This window comes from Artibeus jamaicensis, unplaced genomic scaffold (assembly GCF_021234435.1).
Source record: "Artibeus jamaicensis isolate MK-2021 breed Jamaican fruit bat unplaced genomic scaffold, CSHL_Jam_final scaffold_3307, whole genome shotgun sequence".
NCBI lineage: Eukaryota > Metazoa > Chordata > Mammalia > Chiroptera > Phyllostomidae > Artibeus > Artibeus jamaicensis.
In genome coordinates, this window is record NW_026522040.1 from 5320942 (window position 1) to 5343798 (window position 22857).

Below are 22857 nucleotides of genomic sequence, written 5' to 3' on the forward strand. Positions count from 1 at the left end.
CCCAGGATGGCTATGAATGCAGCCCAACACAAAATCGTAAATTTACTTAAAACATTATGAGATTGTTTTTGTGATTACATGTCACAATGTATTTATTGTGTGACCCAAGACAGCTCTCCTTCTTCCAGTGTGGCCCAGAGATCCCAAAAGGTTGGACATCTCTGCAGCCCAACCCTTATTTTCACAACCATAATAACCCTGTCACCATAACCCTGTATTACAAGAAGGTAGAAAAGCGCTGGCCTGGGTAGTACTCATGGGGGCACAGAAGCTTGGTGGCCACTAACTTGGAACGGTCTCAGTGTAGCTGTGCTTAGCCTGAGAACCAGGGGTTGAAGTGAAGGTCTGACATGGTTTCTTTAGGCCCTGAAACAATAATAAAACTGGCTGCCTGGCTTGATTAGATGAAACCCTATTTCTAACTTGTAATCATTCCAGGGTATTTATGTTCTCTAAAATGCACATCCTGACTGAACTGAAACCTGTCTTCAGTTTTGAATAGAGCACAAAGAGGAGATAAGGAGCAGTGGTAAACACCATAGAGGAATACAATATTTTTGGCTTGTGCATAGACTAGCTTAGCTGCAGAAACCGAGTTTACAGCTGAAAAAATTTTTTTCATTTCATTCAAGTCAATAAGTATTTACCTGCTGGATAGTATTTAAAACGGAGTTTTCATCTAATTCTCATTTAACAAAATCGAAAAGGAAGAACTAAATAATAGCACTTCATTTGTGTACAGTGCTTGTATTTCAAAGAAGACATCATAACCCATTTTATACTCCCTAATTTACAGTAACAACACCTTTATAATGTAAATACTAGCAAGGGCTATTATCATTTTACAAATTACTCATGAAAGGAACCAAAGCATGTGAGAATAAAATAACTGGTTTGATGTAACTTCCATTTTAGAGGTGTGATAGCTGTTTTCTTTTCTTTTCTTTTTTTTCAATAAAGCCAAGCTTTAGATAAACATGTCTATTAAGGTGTATCTTACTATTAAATTTTAAAATGAAAAAAAAAACCTTGCTTAAGAGAAATAACTAAGACCAAAATGTTCCTGTGTTCAACAGACCAAATCCCTCGCCCAAGTCGAAATCCAAAGCAATCCATCCCTACCCCCCGACTCTGAGTTTATCAACACCATTCTCACCATCGAATGCCACGCATCTTAACAGTCACCTGAGTATAATGCTTTGTGTGCATTGTGCTGCCATGAATCTGTCATCTCAAATTGGATTTTCAAAGTACCATTACATGCATACCCTCTGCATGTATGTAAAGTTATGGACACTTTATGCTCGGATGGGCTCCCACTTGGGGGTTAACATGTTTCTGATCTTTCCTGTATTCAGCCATTCATTCACACTCTTAAGCATTCATGCACCCATTCAACAAATGTTGCTTGTATGTCCAAAATGCACAAACACTACTCTAGATGTAAAAGATCAAAATAGGAAGGAAATAAATCACTGACCAGGAAACTCACAGCTCAGTGAGGGACCCAGGCAGTGCAAACAATTGCAGTTCAGGGCAGGAGGTGTAGGGCTGGAGCCACACACAAAAATGGTTTGCAGAGCCCCAAGAGGCAATCGGGCCCTGTCTGAGGGGGTAAGGAAGACCTAGAGAAGGTGCTCTAGATCTGCGCATGCCAGGAAGAAGGGGAGTTGTGTAATCCACATGCCTTTTGAAACTCTATTTGAGGAATGTAACAGGGAAAGCAACACAAAATCAAAGCCTGGGTCTGGTCTACCGAAGGTCTGTATTCTTCACATTTTACTATTATATTCCAGGGGGTGAGAGGTAAGAACAGACTAACAAGTTATCAAATATGTGTGATCTCTTGGCCCATCTCTGTTTTTTGTTTCCATGTAAAATTTTATATAGAAATATTACAGATACAGCATTGGTGCTGCCCAGACTCAAAATAATGAGAGCCAGCCTTATAGGCTTCTTAGCACCACCCACCGACCCCACCCCCACACTAGCAACAGGTGTTTGGAAACAGGCTCTGAAAATCCCCCAACCAAGTCCCTGAAGGGACAGCTCTTCCCTGAAACCTCTGAGAAGTCCCACATGAAGACCTTTATGAACTGGGCCACAGGATAAAATATAATCACTAGAGAACTCATCCAGAACCTTTCCCCAGACTAACCCCACTGCCTTGGGAATCCTACTGTGAATTCCATCATCTCTTAAGAAAAGCTTTGCATCCCTAAATCACATCCTGGTTTCTAACTGGGAAATTTTCAGAGTTCAAAATAACTCATCTATTTTGGTTCCTGACCAATTACAGATTCCCTCTAAGACATCATTTTTTAATTAGCCCAATACTTGACTCATTCAACAAACATCAACTTTCTCACTTCTGACTCTCTTGAAGCCAACCCTTCAGTCTTGTGTCTCCCATTACATCACCGAAAACACATATGAAGCTTGCAGTGACCTCTAGGTTGTCCTATGCAATGGTCAATTGTTCACTCTCATCTTACTGCCTTCTCAGTAGCTCCTTTGCACCAAAACTCTTTCCCTTCTTGTTCAGACATTTTCCTCACTTGGCTTCTTCATACCACACACTGGCTTTTCCCAGACCTCACTGATTTTTCCTTTTAAGTCTTTTTTTTTTGCTTTGTCCTTCCTGATTTCAGAATATTGCTCTCCTTTCCCTGTTTACCATAACGGTCATTACACTTCATCCTAACCTCTCTCCCCTACTCCCAAACCTGTATCTAATCAGTAACTATGTATCCATGCTACTTCTCAATCTCCCGTGGATTTGTCACTACTTGCCATCCACTGCTGCTGTGTTGATTCACACCTAAATCCCTTCCATAGACTATTATGAGTACAGTGGCCCTCTAACTGGCTTTCTGGGCACAGGGTTCTACAATTATCCATCTAGTCCATTGCTTTAAATACCAAGCCTCTTTCCCTAAGTCTGACTTAGAAGCCAAAAAGCGTTCTTCACCTAGAGAGCTGCAGTTTTGACTGGGCACTGATGATGAGTCGGCCAAGGGGAGAAGATCCTTGGGGGGAACATGATGAGAAAAGGTATAAAAAGGCCAAATGTGTTAGAAGAAAAGAGGAAAATACCGTGTGGACTAAAAATGACTGGCAAGGTAAGTTGTAAACATATTGAAAAGAACCTTGATTTATAACTAAGGAATTTGGACTTTATACTAAAGATAGTAAGTATTATGAGAGATTCTTAAATAGGAGACAGCTGTGATCATTCATATTTTTAAAAAATAATAAAACTTCTGCAGCAAGATGAAAGCTAAAATAGAGTGAGGGGACACTTGAGCCAAGAAAGCCCATTAGAAGCCTGGCTTTCTTAGACTATTACTGTACTTGTAATAGTCTTTTTAAAAATGGTATTAAGGTATGAATCACCACAGCAGGGGTGGATGAAAAATAGTGACAAATCCAAGGGAGATTTGGAAGTAGTATTGATACAGAGTTATTGATTAGATATAGTTCTGGGAGTAGGGGAGAGAGGTCAGGATGAACTGTAATGACATTAAGGTAAACAGGGAAAGCAGAGCAAGTGTGGAGGGGGATGATGAGTAGCCAGTAGTAGCTGAGTCCTCAGAATGGATGGGATATCCTGAGGAGCGCAAACATGAGAAGAATGCCAAGAACAGTTCCCTGGGGGCGAAAAAAAGCATGCAGGTAGCTGTCCCAGGAGGAAGAGTCAGGGGAGAAAACCGGGCAGGAGCCTTTGGAGAGGTAGCAAGAGAAAGGGGTGGGGTGAGGTATGCAAGGAGAAGAGACTTCCAAGAAGGAATGATGACCAACACTTCTGCCTGGGGTAGGATGAGTGATAAGATTAGATTTGGTCCTTAAAAGTGAGGAGCACAATTTCTAGAGTTAGAAATCAGGCTGTAGCCCTGGACAGGCAGCTCAGTTGGTTGCACTGTTGTTCTCTTACACCAAGGTTGTGGGCTTGATCTCCAGTCAAGGCAAATGCAAGAAGAAACCAATGAATACATAAAGAAGTGGAACAACAAATCGATGTTTCTCTCCCCATCTCTCCCTCAAATCGATTTTTTAAGTCAGCCTGGAATGGATTGAGTTAAGATTCCTCTTTGAACTTTCTGAGGGACACAGGTAATGGCTTGGAAAAAGGTGGAGTTGGGCAAAGTGTTGGAATTTTTTTAATGGGATGGGAGCCTTTGGTACAACATACAGCTTCTGCTCAAATATCTCTCAGGAATTTACTAGTCCACAAGACAACCATGTTGCACTTTTGAGTGCCAATTGAACATCTAATTCAGTTAAACATTGGGCTTGGCATTTCAGTGCCTAGAAAGATATGCAAGACATTTATATTTTGGTCTTCCATTTATTGGCCAAAATCTGCCTCCCTCTAACCACAGTTCCCTGTCTTCTGGAGCTACAAACAACGTAAGAAGAATTCCTTCCATGTAGTAGCACTTCAGCTATCTGAAGATGGTTTTCAGCTACCTCTTGGGTTTTCTCACTTGTTTAACCTTTTCGAAATAATCTAATCTTTCTGTATGTATACCTGCATGTACGTATGCATATTTTTTGTTATCAACTGGCTGCTCTCCTCTGGAGATCCATAGCCTAGTCTGTCCCTTTTAAAATGTGACACTCAGGCCTGCCTGTGAACCACAGGGTTGCCTGGTTGATTCTTAGTCAGGGCACATGCCTGGGTTGTGGGCCAGGTCCCCAGTTGGGGGCACATGAGAGGCAACCACACACTGATGTTTCTCTTTCTCTTTTTCCCTCCCTTCCCTTCTCTCTAAAAATAAATAAATAAAAAATTTAAAAATGTGGCACTCAGAATTAATTGCAATTAATTATAATTAATAGCAATTCTCCTCATCTGATATAAAGCCGTGCACAAACCAGTAGGGTCATTCTCCTCTTTTTCTAGGACAGGGTTCTTCTGCTAATGCCATCTGAGGCAGTAACACTACTGACTCATAGTACTTCACAATCAACCCAGAGCCTGAGACCTCTTGCCCTTTAAATGTTCACTAGGTCTCCCAATTCTTATATTCATACCACTGGTTTTTTAAAGCCAATTGCAGGGTTTTTCACTTTTCCCCACTAAATACTGTATGTCTGTATTTGATCTTTATTAGCCAATAGTAAAAAAGAGTAAAGTCTTAGGAGTTAGACATAAACTCAAATTCAAATGCTGATTTTATTGTGTAGTCCAGTGACATTGGGCATGTCAATCACTTGCCCATTCAACTTGCTTATTGGTGAAAATAGGGATAATCATATTTACATTACGAAGAGTCTCTGAGGCTTAAACAAGGGCAGTCTGGTGCCTAATATATTAGAAGAGCTTGATAAATTTGGGCTTTCTTGCCTTCCTTTTCTTCTGTTCCCTCAGATTTGTATTCTTAGCAGAAACATGCCTTTTAAGTCATTACTTAGGATTAATAAACCTCCTTTTAAATAAAAAAGAAAAAATGAGTTGAGCAAAACAGGAGCCAAGGGCCAATAGTACACACGTTAGTATAATAGTTAAGCATACAGACTCTTAGGCAGACTTTCTGTGACAAATCTCAGCTTTTCCACTTACTAGCTGTCTAATTGGAAGCCAGTTCATTAACCATCCTGAGACTTGGTTTCCTCATCTATAAAATGGGAACAAGAACAGTGCCTGTTTCTGTTGGGAAAGAGTAACTGGAGTGATAGAAAGCACTTTTTTGCACAGAACTTTGCATTTAATGAGAACTCAAAAAGTGGTTAGATAGTATTATTACCACTAGAAATCTCCAGGTAAAAATAATGCTCTCTTAATCTACACATTTTGGGTATAACCATTTCATTTACTAAAAATACTGTACAATATCCCATTCCATGTTCTATTACATATTATATGAGAGGATCCCATGAAAACCTCTGCCCAATGTCAGGAATGACCAATATGTCTCTAATCTTTCAGACTAGCTATACAATCTTGGGCAAGTCGCTTGACATCTTGGGCTGAACTGTGCAATGGGGAATGGTAATAATACTCAGATGTCTTGGATGAGGATTACATGATAAAAGCACATAGCAGGGGAAAGGAAAATGGGCATAGTTTGAAAGGACTTAAGTGAACGCATGCTACTTCCTGTTAATATCGACTTTCTTTTCCTAAGTAACTACAATTTACCAGTTTAGGTTCAGGAACCCACCTTTTTCTTTTCTAAAAACTGGTATACTTCTCTAGTTCCAGCCATATGGTACTTCTGTCCTCAATGGTTCCTCATAGCATGTCTCTGATAATATCTGGAAGTTCTTTTTGGATCCTGGAATGTCATCTATACGAATCAGAAGGTTTGAGTCTCATTTAAAAATGTGAAGTTCTTCCCTACTCTCTCATCATTCACCTTGGGCTCCATTTTTACCTTATATTTCTATTTTATCCTGACTAAAAGAGCCATATATGTTTATTGAGGTAAATATAAGATATTAAAAACTCACTAAGAAGAAAATGAATTGTAATTCCACTACTAAGATATCACCATTATTATTATTTGTCTATGTAACTGTCTAGTCTTTCTGAGGACATATATATTTTATATAATATATATTTTAATCCTTGCATGAAGATATGTTTATTGATTTTAGAGAGTGAGGAAGGAGGGATAAGGGTGGGAGAGAAGGGGAGAGAGAGAGAGATGCATCGGTTGCCTCTCACATGTGCCCTGACTGGGGATCAATTTGCAATGTAGGTATGTTCCCTGACTGGGGATTGAGCCCACGACATTTTGGTGTAGGGGACAACACTCCAACCAACTTAGCCACCCTGCCAGCGCTGAGCAAATATGTTTAATAATAAATGACCAACATTTTCTGATGTCAGGACATTTTCCATAATCTGCTTTTTATGGATGCATAAATTTCACCATGGGTGTACATTATAATTTATGCAATACTTCACTTTGGACACTTAGGTTATTTGCAAGTGTTTAATAGTATAAAGAATGCTATACTAAATATTCTTCCACATTAAATTTTGTGAGTGGTTCTGGTTTGTTTTTTCAAGATAAAGCCTTCAGTATGAAATTACTGTGTTAAATGTTTTGCATATGCTAAGGTTTTTTTCTTTTATACACAATGCCAAATTGCTCTCCAGAATGCTTGAACCAATTTAAATGCTAGTATTGTAGGAGGGTGCCTATTCCCTGCATCTTTATCCATGCAGGATATCGGTGTGAATTTCTTGATTATTGCTAGGTACAAAGACATCCGGTTTTATTTTAATATTCATTTGTTTAGTTACTAGTAAGACTGAAACTTTTTCATTTTAATTAACCAGTTGAATCCCTTTTTCTCTTTGCCCTTTCATGTTCTTTACCCATTCTTCTTTTGAGATGTTGTCTTTGTCTTATAAGTTTGTAAGAACTCTTTATATATTAAGGATACTACCATATACATGTTTATGGTCTAAAATCTCTTTTATCTTTTAATTTTGTTTGTGGTACTAATTCCCTGGTTGACTTAGCCTGGAACACACGCCCTACCTCCTGAGATAAAGAAGAAGTCTACTTTCCCACAGCTACATGCATATCCCAGAGGAAGGAGCAGCTGGGAAATGGGATATATACATATATATAAAGATAACTAAGGTAAGGAGTATATCTTTAGGTATCAAGATCATTGTTTTTAATAGAAAACGACAAATACTCTGACATTTGAAAACTCATTCATTTTACCACTATCAATGGGGTAGAAACTACAGTTAAAATCATGAAATGACATGGTCCCTCCCTAGGTACTAACTTCTTTACATTCAAGTTACATCGGGGTCACCTGGGTGCATCACAGTTTCTAAGGTCTAATCAAACATGGTTGCAACCTTTTCCCCCCTAACCAAATAATGTTTAGGTTCTCTGAATTCCTTCTGTAATGCAGGTGCTACAGACCCCAGAGGCTTAGGCCACCGCTCCTCCTCTCCTCTGAATTTATCCTGGTGAACTCTCTGTCTCTTGGCTACTTTGTTTTCCGGTTACTTATTTGGACCATTCCTTGTCTTTTTTTTTCTTTCTTAAACTCAGGGTCTTGGTTATATCACTTGACAATGTCTTTGCCTGGTTTGTGACCCCAGACCTGTATCTTGATCTAAATGTGTTCTCAGAGCCCTCTGTGGGTCAACTGGAGCTAACCAAGTTGGGCCCTGGAGCACTGGGGCTTTAAGTTGATCATAACAGGGATTCAGAAGAGGCAGGACACAGTAGCACCCACGTACCATACACCAGTCATAGTTCACAATGTTCTGCCCAGCACCAGCCACAATCCCCTTGACCCCATCTTAGACATTGTTTCTGAGTATCTTTGTAGCAGTTCTGTTAACCCTTCCTGCATCTTGGCCCTGCCTAGTCTTTTCAACACACATCCTCTCCCCTCCCCAGATTCATATGTTGAAGCTCTAATTCCAATATGGTGGTATTAGGATGTGGGGCTTTGGGGAGTTAATTAGGTCATGAAGAAGGAGCCCCCATGAAAGGGATTATTGTTCTTATAAGAAGAGACACCAGACTAATGATGTCTGTCTTTATGTATGGATACGGCAGGAAGGTGGTTGTCTGCAAACCAGACACCAAGTCTGCTATCACCTTGGTGGTGAACTTCCGAGCCTCCAGAATGATGAGAAATAAACATTTTTGATTAACTGACCCAGTCTATGGTGTTTGTTGTGGCAGCTCAAACAAACTAAGACACCTTCTCTCTGTCTTCTATGACAGTTATTTGGCTTCTGTGGGGCAGCCATGGTCTCTTTTTACCCCTTCTTAGAGGTTTTGACCACAGCAATCCTCTCCTGTTTCAGTCCCATTCTCTAGTATTTGCCATTCTTCCATTCCTCAGTACGATCATCCACCCTTCTCAGCCCCCTCCATGGGCAACACACTTCTGACGGTGGCCTCCAAATTCCTCTATGACTGTCTCCTATCTTTGGTGGCCACGGGCAGCACTGCCACTTTTAGGACACCAAGTGGACCCCTCATCTGCCAAAAGAGAGTAGTAGTAGAAGAGCCAAGTAAAAAAATAATTCCACATTTTTTCTATTCTCAGGCCAATTTATTGTATGATACATCACCATTTAATTACTGTTTTTGGAGCCCTCCTTCCTAGAAATCGTACCACATATCTATTAAAAATATCTATTGAAGATAACGATTTTAAAACTACAAAAAATATGAGGGAAATGCTACTGCTAAACGGTTCTGTTTTTCAGTTAACTATTAACATTAACTATGCCTCATTCAGTGGCACTACCCCTTCTTCATAATGTTCTTACTATACACATAAGCAAAAAACGAACAAAAACTCATTAGTTGTCTTCAATACTTTCCACAGACTCTACTTGTCTCCACATGTTAGCCTCTGGCATTATTTTCACAGGTTTGAGCCCTTCTTCTGAATGAGGTCTTGTTATATACTCTAACTCCTACCTTTCCTGTGTGTCCTTTAAAAATACATGGTTATCTGGAACTTCTGACCAAGATAGAGGCATACGGAGATATACTTTGCTTCCTCATACAACCAAAAGAAGAACAGCAAACTTAAAAACAAAACACAGCCCTGGCTGGTGTGGTTCAGTGGTTGAGTGCCAACCTGCGAATCAAAGGGTTGCTGGTTTGAATCTGGTCTGGGGCACATGCCTGGGTTGCGGACCAGGTCCCCATTGGGGGGTATGCAAAAGGCAACCACGCATTGATGTTTCTCTTCCTCTCTGTCTCCCTCCCTTCCCCTCTCTAAAAAAATAAATAAATAAAGTGTTTAAAATAGTTTTAAAAATATTTAAAAACAAAACAAAAACCAAAAAAGTATTTAAAAACAAAACAAAAACCAATCAGAACTGCCAGAAAACTCAAACTGTATAGAAGTCTGGCAACCAAGAAGTTAAAAGAGACACTCATCCAGCCTGGTGGGAGGTATGCAGGCTGGCAGCCAGGGCAGAGAAGACATGCAGCAAGGTCAGCAGACCAGGTCAGGTGAGACAGTGGCTTGGTGGACCAGGCAGACCAGGCCACATTCACTTGTGGATAAGCTGGGAGGAACAACTAGGGAGTGAGACAAACAACATAACCCAGGGTTCCAGCACAGGAAAGTAAAGCTTTAAAACCCCTGGCTGTAAAAATCTGTGGGGATTGTGGCAGTGAGAGAAACTCCCAGCTTCACAGGAGAGTTTGCTGGAGAGATCCACAGGGTCCTAAAATATACAAAAACCCTCCCACCAGGAATCAGCATCAGAAGGGCCCAATTTGCTTGTCGAAAGTAGGGGAGGTGACTGAAAGCCAGTAGAGAGCTGAGCAAGTGGCACTGTTCCCTCTCAGACCCCTCCCCAACAGACAGCACCACAATGCAGCTATATGGGTTGCTCCACCGTGGCAAATATCTAAGGCTCCACCCCTTACTATGTAACAGGAGAGACAAGACAAAAAAATATAGCCCAAATGAAAGAAGAGCTCAAAGCTCCAAAAATAGAACTAAGCAACAAAGAGATAGCCAATCTATCAGATGCAGAACTCAAAACACTGGTAATCAGGATGCTCACAGAATTGGTTGAGTATGGCCACAAAATAGAGGGAAAAGTGAAGGCTATGCAAAGTGAAATAAAGGAAAGTATACAGAGAACCAACAGCGACAGTAAGGGAACCAGTACTCAAATCAACGGTTTGGAGCAGAATGAAGAAATAAACATTCAGCCAGAACACAATGAAGAAACAAGCATTCAAAAAAACGAGGAGAGGCTTAGGAACCTCTGGGACAACTTTAAACATTCCAACATCTGAATCATAGGGGTGCCAGAAGGAGGAGAAGAACAAGAAATTGAAAGCTTATTTGAAAACATAATGAAGGAAAACTTCCCCAATCTGGCAGAGGAAATAGACTTTCAGGAAGTCCAGGAAGCTGAGAGAGTCCCAAAGCAGTTAGACCCAAGGAAGCACAGACCAAGGCACATCATAATTATATCACCCAAGATTAAAGATAAGGAGAGAATCATAAAAGTAGCCTGAGAAAAGGAGAAAATTACCTACAAAGGGATTCCCATAAGGCTATCAGCTGATTTCTCAAAAGAAACCTTATAAGCAAGAAGCGGCTGAGAAGAAGTATTCAGAATCATGAAGGGCAAGGACCTACATTCAAGATGACTCTATCCAGCAAATCTATCATTTAGAATGGAAGGGCAAATAAAGTGCTTCCCAGATAAAGTCAAGTTCAAGGAGTTCATCATCACTGAGCCCTTATATATGAAATGTTAAAAGAACTTATCCAGGAAAAAGAAGATCAAAACTATGAACAGTAAATGACAACAAACTCACAACTGTCAACAACTGAACCTAAAAAAACAAAAACAAAAGCAAAAACTAAGCAAACAACTAGAACAGGAACAGAATCACAGAAATGGAGATCACGTGGAGAATTATCAGTGGGGAGGGGGAGAGGGAAGCATGGGGGAAAAGGTACAGGGAATAAGAAGCACAAAATAGACAGGGGGAGGTTAAGAACAGTATAGGAAATGGAGGAGCCAAAGAACTTATATGTATGACCCATGGACATGAATTAAGGTGGGGATGGATGGAGGGAGAGGGGTGCAGGGCAGAGGGAGATAAAGGGGGGAAAATGGGACCACTGTAATAGCATAATTAATAAAATAGACTTAAAAAAAGAAGTAATTGTCAGTTACAGAAAGAGTCGTGGGGATGTGCATGAGGACATATAGCAGAGGAAATGTAAACCGTAATATTAAATAACTATGAATGGTGTCAAATGAGACTTACTGGGGGATCACATCGTAAGTTATATAAATGTTTAATCACTATGTTGCACACCTAAAACTGATATAATATTATATGTAAACTGTAATTGAAAAATTTAAAACAATTTTAGAAGAAAAGGAACATTAGATCAAAGAAGAAAAATCTGAATAAACTATGAACTGTACTTAATTTTAAAATATAAATAAAAGTATGATCTTATCAGGACACATCTTGAGCAGCCACATTGATCTTAACCAGATGCTCCCTTTTCTTCATGGAAATCATGGGATTTATAAAAATTTAAGTTTCAAGTCATTTTACTCCTTTTGAGCTTTCTTTTTTAGTTCCTAGCCAGACAGACCCTCATGTCCATATCTTGTGTTAACTTATTCAAGTCTTCCTTGCATCAGATTAGAAAGTACAGAATCACCTTCTTTGGCTACTACAAATTCAAGGATGCTGTGGTCACTTATCTTGTTTGTCACTGCTACTTCACCAACACATTCTTCTTAGCTGGTTAGAATTAGGTACAGAATAGTACCTCTTCAGTAAGTAATTAGTTTAAATTTAAGTCATGCCAACTTTATTTGATGCTCACTTTCCTGCAGAATGAGTTTGTCAGTAGATGTTAGAGTTCTCCATTACCTCTAAATTATGCCCCAGTGCCAACAATTTTGTCATTTGCATTGGGAAAGCATTATTGATGTTGCCATAACATCACAAGGCTTGCTACAACTAGTTGACAGTGCATAGCCAGTGGGTTGAGAGTGTGAGCCAGGACTAGAGTGCAGAGTGCTCTCCGGGCATGCGCTGTGAATACAGAAGCTGGCTTGGATTAGGGCCCCTGAGCTGTGTAGGACTTGATGTCTCACAGCAAGGTAAAGTTCAGGAAGCCTTTAATGCTAAACAGTTGAGTGTGAAGGCTAAGTTCTCACATGTGTACCATAATTTAAGGGGTGTGGGCAGCAGAATACAGCCCTCTGGGGAAGAGGAAATGGTTAGAAATAAGCTAAAGAAGATGTCAGAGTCATGGTGAAGTAGGGCGGGGTTCAGGACAGGGTCCAAGACAGGGTCCCAGGTCTACATGGAGACTGTTTATTCATGGCTGAATGACCAGAGTCTGAAGGGTGGAGGTCAAGGAAGTCCAGAACTGGACAAACGCAGGAGTAAGCTGCAGGTGTCTAAGGCTCACAGCTAACCTCACTGGAAGGAAGCAAGATGCTGGGGTTTGCACTGATGATCCACTTTCTCCACAGTCAGAATTGCAGCTAAGTACTGGGGAGGCTGAAGAGCTAGACCTATAGGTGGAGCTCCTAAGACAACCCATCAGCTGGTTACTAGGGAAGCAAAGGCAAGACAACTGTCCAGCTGCCTTATGTATGTTCCTGTGACAATGATACTTCTGCTTTTACTTTCACCCAAACCTTTTCTACCAGTCATCGATCCTCAGGTTTGTGAGTTTCCAATTGTGTTAGTCAGTTCTTCACTACTCTGCTTTGCCTTTTGATAGTGTGCTTCTTTTGAACAAATCATATACCTTTGTGTTGGTGGAACACAGCAACAGCTCCCGTTAACTGATTACTTACCACGTACTGGGTACTGTGCTAGCTGATTTACAAGCACTGTCTTATTTAATCCCCACAACTTCCTTAAGAGGTGGGTATTTTTATTCCTGTTCTAAAAAGAGGAAACTGAAGCTTATATGGTCACACATCTGGGACACAAAAGAGCTCAGATTTAAACTTAGTTTTGTCTACCTCCCTATCTGTTGATTAAGTGACTACATTTATACTGTGATGTATCCAAACAATTCTCACTGGTGTCTATCAGCCACTAGATTTTTTATCTATCTCACTGGTGTCTATCAGCCACTAGATTTTTTATCTATATGTCTATCTATCTAGCTATCATCAGTCAATCAATCTATCTATGTATCATCTCTCCTCTTTTATCACTAACTGCATAACAGTATGCACAATGAAAGAAGTAGATCAATAATAATACTGAATGAATTTAATGTAGTTTTAAAATGTGATTAGAACCCCTGTTTCCTCTCTTGGTTTGGGTATTTTATAAAGTCAATCAGTAAGAATTCTTCAGTTTGCTCTATAAAAATACTTCATTCATGCACATTCATTCATTTCAAAGAAGAGAAGGGATAAAGTGTTAAATAAGTACTGAACTGAGGAGACAAAGTTTATTTCCAAGGAAGTCAGATGTAGGCAAATGTGTTGATATGTTCCAATACACTTGAGAAGTTAAAATAAATGGGGCATAGCTGTGTATAAACAGATTACTTTCTTCACAAGTGTGAATCTGAAAATCTTTTTTTAAGACCTGATTTTCATGTTGCCTAAATCAGAAGGTGCCAAACTACTGTCCACTGGCTAAACCCACCCCACCCCATATCTTTTTATGGCCTATGAGCTTAGAATGATTTTCAGATTTTAAGTAGCTGAAGAAGATCAAAAGGAGGATACTATTTGGCCCTGCCTGGCGTGGCTCAGTTGGTTGGAACTTTGTCCTGTAGACTGAAAGGTCACAGATTTGATTTTTCAGTCAGGGCACATACCCAGGTTGCAGGTTTGACCCCTGGCTGGGGACCAAATGGAAGGTAAGCGATCGATGTGTCTCTCTCATATCAATTTTTCTTTTTTTGTTCTCTTTCTCTCCCCCTCCCTCTCTCTCTCTCTAAAAGCAATGAAAAAATGTTCTTGAGTGAGGATTAAAAAAATACTATTTTGTGACATGTGAAAGTTTTATGAAATGTAAATCTCAGTGTCCATAGATAAAGTTTAATTGGAACAAGCCATGTTCATTGATTTGGTCATTGTCTATGACTGCTTTCACTCAACTACAATGGCAGAGTTGGGGAGCTGGGACAGAGACGAAATGGCCCACAAAGCCTGAAATATTTCCCATGTGGCCCTTTCCAGAAACATTTTACCAATGGTGGTCTAACTCAATGATACAGAATGTCGTAACATTTTAAATACCGTTTCAACTACATCTAATAATTTTCATTTCTAATTCAAGGACACTGTACCAAAAGGTCATGGCATCTCTTTTGTTATATAGATTTCCATGTTCCCAGGACAAAGTCAAAACCTTTTCTCCTTTTGTATTCTCTACATTCTCCTAAAGCACCTTTCTGTAGAAACAGTAACAGATTGAGAAGCTGGTGGTTTCTCTCGGAGGTAATACATCTCTTCCTGCCAAAAGTCATCATTTCCTCTGATGGGAAATTGGGGCTGGGCATCCTTGTGGGTGGTTACAGTGTGTTACTGAACTGTAGTGGTGCCGAAATGAGTTCTCCAGCCTCCATCAACTGATTTAAGGTGGTAGGACAGAGTCAGACAGATAAGGAAAAGCAAACTGCTCTTTTTGTCATCACTCAGGACCTAAATAAAGACAAAAAATGACTCAGAGTTACCAGACGCAAATGAATATTACTTCCCAAAACGTGTTCAGGAGGCACTTAACATCACAACAATCTGGCACTGTGAGGGCCCAATCAGCGTGTTAGTTCAAGAGCAAAATCAAGGGAGCAGAACCTCCTTATTTTTCTAAGACCAGGTTTGGTTTGCAATAAAATTCAAGGGCATCTGTCTTTTTATTTATTTATTTATTTATTTATTTATTTATTTATTTATTTATTTATATTTGCTTACTTACTCACTCATTCGCTCACTCTCTGGGACCCAAAGACACATCCTTTTATCTTTCCACATCTCTCCCTGGCTGCCTCTGCACAGTACCTCTTTTTTCAATTTAACAAAATTTTGGTGATTATTTATTATGCATGAGATACGGAGCAAGCCCCGAGGATACAAAAATAAGTAAAATAATCCCGACTTTCCAGGAATTTAGGGTTGATGAGAGAAACAAGTTCTAATGACCTTCTCAGACCTTTTGGCAACATGTAACCCGTTCTTCTTTGACATATTCTTCTCTTGCTCTCTTGGGCCCCATAATCTTCTGGTTTAATTTTTCTGGTTTCTGATTCTCAGTCTCCATTGTCAGCTCTTTCTTTTTCATCCAATCTCTAAATGATCAGAGCTTAGTCCTGAGCCTACTTTTCTTATGACTCCATCTACCTTCCTTAAACAATCTTCTTCCAAACTTATGAATCCAGTGCCAGCAGTTTTTCTGACTTAAGACCTATATTACAGGTCTGCAGAAGACATCACTGCTTTTTTTTTCTTTCCTCCCCAGAACAGTGTTACCATCCCAGGATTGTCCATCTTGGTGACTGACACATGTATGCATGCATCTGACCTTGAATGTCAAGGCAACCATGACACTACCTCCCTCTCTATAACTCACTGTTTCTGTTGAATCAAGTTCTTTAGAATAATTCTTTTGTTTTTCTAAAATATAGCTTTGTTGTATTTTCCCATTGCCATTTAGTACCCTTATAACCCCCTTTCCCAGTCATCACCACCCTCTTGTCCATGTCCAAGAGTCCTTTCTCTTTTTTGCTCAATCCTTCTACCCCCTAACCGCCCCCAACTTCCCTGCAACTCCAATTCTGGGAATATACCCAAAGGAGCCCAAAACACGAATTTGAAAGACTATAAGCACTCCCGTGTTCATTGCAGCATTATTTACAATCGCCAAGTTATGGAAGCAGCCCAAGTGTCCATCCATAGATAAGTGGATAAAATGACCATGGGACATTTACACAATGGTATTCTCCTGAGCTGTAGAAAAGAAGAAAATGTTACCCTTTGCAAAAGTATGGATGGACCTGGAGAATACTATGCTAAGTGAAAGAAGCCAGAGAAAAGACAAATACCCATATGATTTCACTCATATGTGGAATTTAACAAACAAACTGAACCAACGAGCAAAACAGAGACAGACTAGAGACATAGATAAAATAACTCTTAACTCTGATCATTTCTCTTCCTGTACATGCCACCACCCTAGACCAGGAAGCCATCGTCTCTGACCTGAATCACCAAAATGCTGTTTCAACTGGTCTCTCCACACCTGCTCTCTCACTGTTCTATTTTCACTTCTCACAGACATTTTCAGATCAAAAAAAAAGTTAATAATCTTTAAAAAGAAACACAGTCTAGCAAAATACATGGTGTTCTTCATCTTACTATTTTTCCACAACAATGTATCATGAAGATCTTTTCACATCGGTACACCTAAAACTGCCCCTGAAGTTTTTAACAACTGCCTACCTTTAACCTGTATAACTGTGCCATAATTTATTTAATCACTTCTCTGTCAATGGGCATGAAGGTTGTTTTGTCTTTAGCATCAAAGCTTCAGTGAAGATCCTGGATGAGTCATCTTTTGATACGTGTGTGAGTGCATCTCTCAGAAGAATATAGAAAGGTGGAATTAGTAGGTCGAAGGTTTTGTACATTTAAAAATTTAACAAATACTGCCACGTTGCCCTCCTTAGAAGTTGTATTGATTTTCACTCCTACGGACAACATTTACCCTCTTCCTAGCATGGTGAACAAAGTATGCTATTAAACGTTTTGCTTTGTGCCAAAGTAATAAGTAAAAACTACATCTAATTGCACTGTAATTCATGTATCTCCTGTTATGAGAAAGGATGAGCATTTTAACATATTTTAAAGGTCCATTTGCATTTTCTTAACTGCAAACTGTCAAACACTTTGCCCAGTCTCCTAGGGTTTTCAATTCTTTTCTTATTGATTTGTAGGAATGCTTTGATTTCTTCTTAAATAATCTAATATCCAGGGTCTTTTAGGTACTCTAGTATTTTTAAAAAGTACAATTTAGCCATTTTTTCTAATAATAAGCAAATGTTAACTCCATCAGGGAAGCCTAAATGAAGAGGTCATATGTAGAGGTTATAAATTGATTCGCAGAAGTCCTGACTTCCTGATAATAGTTTGATAAGGCTGCCTTATACCTATAACTATACCATTTAATTTAATTTTACTGATAGTCCATATTCACAAAGTGAACCTCAGGAATATGAATGCCCAATGTCACACAGCTAGTAACTCCTCTACTTCTGGTAGAAGCCTAGTAATCCATCATCCCTGGCCATTCCTCAATCACATCAAGCTTTGATCCTTGGTGCCTGTATTTCCAATAATCTGTTTGTCCTCTTTTTCCATCTATAAAAATCCAGTGAACATTTTTAAGTGCCTACTATATGCCAGGAATCCTCACAGGGTTTAAACTTTAGAGGAGTTCTCAACCATAACAATAAAAACAAATAGTAATTAAGTTTTACATAGGATAGTTGGGAAGATGGACAGAAGATACTTTGGTTAAAGGGCGGTCAGCAAAGGCCTCTTTGAGGAGGTGACATTTAAACAGAGATTAGAATGAATAAAAGAGTATTCCAGGAAAAGGAAATATCTGGGATGAGCCCTTTAAAACAAGAGCAAATCCAATGTGTTTGAGGAGGAGAAAAAAGGCCAGCATGGTTAGACTTGAGGGAGAGTGGCGGGAGACAAGATTGAAAAGGTGGTCTGGGTTGCCACCCAGGGCTCCGTAGGCCAGCGAAGGAGTCTGGACTTTATTCCAAGTACAATCGGAAGACACGGGAGGGTTGCAAGAAGAGAAGCAATAAGATCTGATTTATGTTTTATGCTTCCTGTCACTCTGGCTGTGCTGTGGAGAATAGGAGCAAGAGTGGAAGCAGGAAAACCAATTAGAAAGCTATTTACAGAAGCCCAGAAGATGGTGCTTGTGTTAGGGCGGCAATAGTACAGATAGAAAGAAACAGATTGTGAAAATGTTTTGGAGGTAGGGTTGACCTGAATTCCTGATAGACTGGATGTGAGGACTGAGGAAAAGAGATACATCATGAACGTCTACATGTTCTTTTGTTTTTGACTTGAGCATTGGATGAATGGTCATGCCATTGAATTTGAAGGAGAAGTCCTCAAAGAATAAAAAATTCTGGGTTATTGTATTATTTTCTTCTTTCCCTGTGCAGCCTCAACAGACCATGATTTTATTCTCTTCCCAATACTTTTATCCTCCCCCACCCAGTTGCCCTTTATCCAAAAGAACTTCCTCTACCTTCTCGACTCCTCCTCTAATCCACTGCAATCTGGTTACCACCCCAATAAACTCCTTCTTGCCAAACACAACAATGGCCTCCTTGTTGCTAAGTCTGAGGACTTTCAGTCCTCACTTTTCTTGACCTTTCTCTAGCATTTAATAATGTTGACAATTCCTCCCTTGGCTTCTCTGAAGCCACTTGTTCTGGTCCTGCTACCTCTCTGGATGTGCTTCCTTTGCAGGTTTGTTTCCCCACCTTTTGAATGTGGGCATTTTTCATAAGGTTCCAGAGCAGGTCCTCTTGTCTTCTTATGCCACACCTTTTCTGTCAGGGGTTTCATCTACTTCCATAAACCATCACATTCTGATGGTTCTAGCACAGATCCCTCTTCTGAGTTCTAGACTTCCCTGTTCAATTAGGTCACAGGAAGCTTCATTCTGATATCCTATGGACACTTCAAACTCAACATGTTTCAAATGAAACTAATCACCTTCCCTTCTCAACCTACACTTCCTAAAGTCTCCATCTTGGCATAGGGTACCACTGTCCTCCCATTTACCTAGTGGTAAATCTCCTTCTACTCCAAATCCTGCAGATACAATCAATACTAACATTCTGTTGGTTCTATATCTTAAATACAATTTGAATCCTTCTTCTCTATTTACATGCTTGCTGCCTCAGTTTAGATGTCCATCATTTCTTTCCTACAGTGCTGATCTCCTATCTCTTCTCCCTGCTTATAGTGTTACTCACACTAAGAAATTCTCCACACTGCATTGATTTTTCTAAAATGGACAGGCTTCTTAAAATTCACCAGTGGTCCTCCATTGGCCTTACAATAAATGGAAAATTTCTTAGACATACAAGACCTTGATGATCTTTCTGGGTGTATCCTTCAGTACGTCTGGCATGCATTCGTACAACGTATTTACTGAGAAATCTACTACTTCACTGGGCACTGTTCTTCCCCCTCAACTCTCTGGGTACACCTTTTTACCTCCAGGTCTTTACACATAATACTTTCTTTGTTTGGAACACATTTCTCTTTAACTTGCCCATTTGTCTGGATTCCTTCTACTTATCTTTCAGAATTCCTTTCCAAATTTGCCTTCTATGGTTTGGGACCCTTACGATGGAAATCCTGGTTCGGTACCCCTCCAATGAGCTCTCTTGCTGGGATCATCTCACTGCTGTGTGCCCAACTCCGCACTCATCTGTCTCGCCATTATACTGTCAGGGCCTTTGGAGCAGACTGTCTTATTCATCTTTGTATTCCCAGTGCCTAGCACAGCACCTGACTCCGAGCAGGCACTCAATAATGAATAAATACAGTGGCAGAGTTGGATTTCAAAGTCAGGTCTTTTCTCTCTGGCACAAATCTCACATTTGTTTATGCTACTTCTTAATATCGTGAATCTGAAAATTTAAAAAATCTGTGCTACGTATACTTTTGCCTCTCACTAATTAAAATACCGGTAAATAGAGTATTAGCTCCATGAGGATTCCGTTGATTATTTCTTATGTAACCCTTCCTCATCATTCCATTGCTTTGCTTGTAAAAGTATTTTAGGTTAACTAAATCTGAAATGACTAAAGCCCTCTCCATACAATTTTATATCCTTTCTGTTGCTTCTACAACACTGCCACACAAGCAAAGAGCAAGTACATTAAGAGTAAGTTCAATGTCATTGGATTGTCTGGCAATTGACACTAAAAAATGATGCGTCAACAGCAAATCATTTCCCATTTCAATTTCCTCCAAGGTCTCTATGGATAGATATTAAAGTTTCAGTGTCAAAATTTAACATCGCAAAATCCAACTAAAATTGAAAATTTTATGTAGTGAGTTCAATCTAATCACAGATTCTTGTAAATGGAAGGAAGCTTGGACATCTTTTAGTCCATCCAGCACTGTTGTTGAACTTCTACAAGGAAACTGCCAGGAGAGGACCTGGATTGGCTTGTCCAAGGTCATAGGTCAGTGGAAGTGGGAGTGAATTTCCTAACTTTCACTCAGCTGACCTTTCCTCAATGCCATATACACTCTGTTTTTTCCATCTAAACAAGTGATCTACATCGGAACCCACTGAACTGTTTACATAATGCTTATCTTTATGATATTGCCTTTCTGACATCCTTGTTATAGAGAGGAAGGAACTGAGAAAAAAGAGCAAGGGACATAGGGCATTGGTAAAAGAGACATTTAGTACTCAGAGTGATGGGCCCCTATCTGCAGAGAAGCCTTGTGATCACACTCTGTTCTCCGAGCGCCCCAACGCTAGCTCAAGCTGATTTGTGCTCCTGGGGCCTGGATGCCATCCAATTCTATGCCTTATTTGGTCTAAAAGATTTCCCCAGCTTCAATGTGCATTTTTTGAGCTTCATTTTGGAAATATCATCCTTAAATTTCTCTTCTTGAGTTTGTTTAGTTTCTACTGCTGAGGAATGGACATTGTAGGCAAAAGAAAATAAAGATGGGTTTTTCCAGGCTTTATATTTCAAGAACGGTTTTTTTCTCAAATGGCAACTGTCAGGCTACTTTATTTCTCAAATGATGCCGTTTTCCATGGGAATTAGTATGTAATTGGGCTAAATTGCTTTCACTGAAAGCAGATTTCTTTCCAAGAGGATCAGTGCGATCATGTTTTACCGGCTAGTGCTCCGAGACCAAATATAAACTAGTTCTGAGGAACAGGAAGTGGACCTGACTGGTCTGGTCTGCGTGTCCCTGGCAGTGACGCACATACAGAAATCGAATTAGGAAAACAAGATGTGTGGGTGTGAGGCAATCGATAATAATCCAGGAGGCTACGACACAAGCAAGAACACTTTTAACCAAATGCCATTCATTTTAATATACCCTGAGAAGTTTGACTTCCACGGAACATGCTAATGATTAGAAAGCAGATGAGCCTGAGTTCCCTGGCAACAGCATGTGCTTTTGAGACAGTCATGAGCCTTTCTGTTAGTCCCACCAACCCCTTACTTTCCCAAACATATGACTGATATATTTTTTAAAAAATGATACTTTAGAAAGTTCTTTGAAATTTCCAGGAGTGAAATGGAAAGGAGTACTACTACGAACAAAAGGGCTTCCCTGAGAACCGCACTCAGGCGAAGTGAGTACTGTTGGGATGTGCCCAGCCTGCCCCTGCGTTCACTGCTCCGGGTTAGCAGCTCTGTGTTTCTGAGCCCCCTGTGGTGAAGGGCAGCGGAGGTGAGGCTGCTGCGAGTCCAGAGCAGCCAGTCCCCTCGTGCAACACGAATCACGGTCCGACAGTGGGGTGAATAGGGGGTCCACAGTCTGTGTTGTGCGGAGGCTGACGGGGGGTTAGGGGAGGGAATATTCGTGCGTAGGCTTTCTCCTTTAAGCAGAATAAATTACCCTGGTTGAAGGAGGGTGGGGAGGGGGATGAAGCTGTTTTTCCTATTGATTGTTTAATTGCACCAGTGGCTGTCTGTCTGAGGACCCTGGCCCACAGCATTATTTTCATGGCTAAAGTGAGGCTGGGCACGTTTCCATTACCTTCCTTAGTTTTAAACAAGACAACTCATAAAGCTCAGCCAGGCTAGAGGAATTGGTAAGGCATACGTTGTTTTGTTGCCCAGCTTTACCCTACAAAGCCGGGGCTGGTGGGATGATGGGTCTCAGACCCCGAATGATTGCCTCTAGGTCTGTCTTGGGTTAGGGATGCACAACTGCTCCGTGTAGCCTGAGTCTGCTGCGGGCCGTTATTCGAATGGTAATTATTGCTGCGTTTTTCTGGTCATCCTTATTATGGCCTGAGTTCCTTTCGGCTGGACACTGGGATCCTTCAGTTTGGCCCGGGTGACTCCTGGTTCTCCCCACCTCCCCACCTAACCCCCCTGCGCGCTCCCTTCCCAAGGCGACCACCTGCGCCGCCCCACTTACCATCTGCCCCGCGGGGAGGGCCCCCCGGGGTAGCGGAGCCCTCCCTGCTCCCGGGCGGCTCTGGGGGAGCTCGGTGTTTGCCTCCAGCCCTTCGCTACCGGAGAGATCAGGTTCCTCCCCTCCTCCCCCTCCAGCTCCGGCCGCCCTCCTTCTTGCATGACACAGCAGAACCGCAGCTGCTGCAGCAAGTC

General features: G+C 40.6%; 1 protein-coding gene across 3 annotated transcripts in view; it reads right to left on the reverse strand.

Annotated features, from left to right (window-relative positions):
* MKLN1 (muskelin 1) overlaps positions 1–22800 on the reverse strand; it is a 332925-nt gene extending 310125 nt beyond the window's left edge. For all 3 annotated transcript variants that reach the window (XM_037165834.2, XM_053657127.1, XM_037165833.2), the window contains exon 1: positions 22667–22800. The gene's annotated coding sequence lies outside the window, so the exon portion shown is untranslated. The remainder of the gene's footprint in view (positions 1–22666) is intronic.
* Positions 22801–22857: the final 57 nt, after the last annotated feature.